Raw genomic sequence first — 935 nt, forward strand, 5'->3', positions numbered from 1 at the left:
TTATGATTATGTTAATTTGTCCAATTACATTTGAGCCCCTGAAAATAGGGGACTGTGTATAAAAAAAACGGTTGCAATTCCTAAACGTTTCATACAATATTTTTGTTCAACCCCCTTGAATTAAAGCTGAAAGTCTGCACTTCACTTACATCTCGATTGTTTGATTTCAAATTGTCTCACTGTCCAAATATTTACGGACCTAACAGTCTGGTGAAAGGGGCAGCCGATTTAATGTTCAGACTTTTATTCAGACTTTTATTTAGTATTTTTATTTTATTTTTATTTAGTACGACCGTAATGTAAATACATTTCAGCATTGCTGAACATCAACAACACATCACTAATCAACTAACACAGCTTGTTGTGTGAGCCTGCTAACAATGTAAAGTAGTGTTCTAGTGTCGTGTATTCTTATTGATTATGAATCAAAGAACAGTTAGTTTAAGACACTTTAATTAGTTACAGGCAGATTCATACATTACATGCGTTCTCCATGGACATCAGGGTGGGAAGAGAACGCTTGTCGTTCCTCTCTCCCCGTTCCCCTCCAGAGGGGAGGGGCCAGCGTGCATGTGTGTCCCTGCCCACCCCCCAAAGGTCCCTGCTGGTCATCTGTGTCCCTGCATGCCCTGGCATGTGTGTGTGTCTAAAACATACCACATATTCATACATAGATCATACATACTACAGAAATATACTACACATCCCCCCTCGGACCACCCAGAGGGTGTTCCGAAACTAAACTACCATAAAACAAAAACAAAAACACAAAACCCCACAAAACATCCCAAAAAAAAAAAAAAATTTCTTTTTTTTTTTTTTTTTTTTTTAAATAAAATTAAAAATTAAAAAATAAACAACAACAGACAGAAAAACTACACCAACACACAACACAAGAAGCACAATAACACAGACCAACCCAGGACCAGTATTAG

Source organism: Nansenia antarctica (genome assembly GCF_963989245.1).
Source record: "Nansenia antarctica genome assembly, chromosome: 13".
Classification (NCBI taxonomy): domain Eukaryota; kingdom Metazoa; phylum Chordata; class Actinopteri; order Argentiniformes; family Microstomatidae; genus Nansenia; species Nansenia antarctica.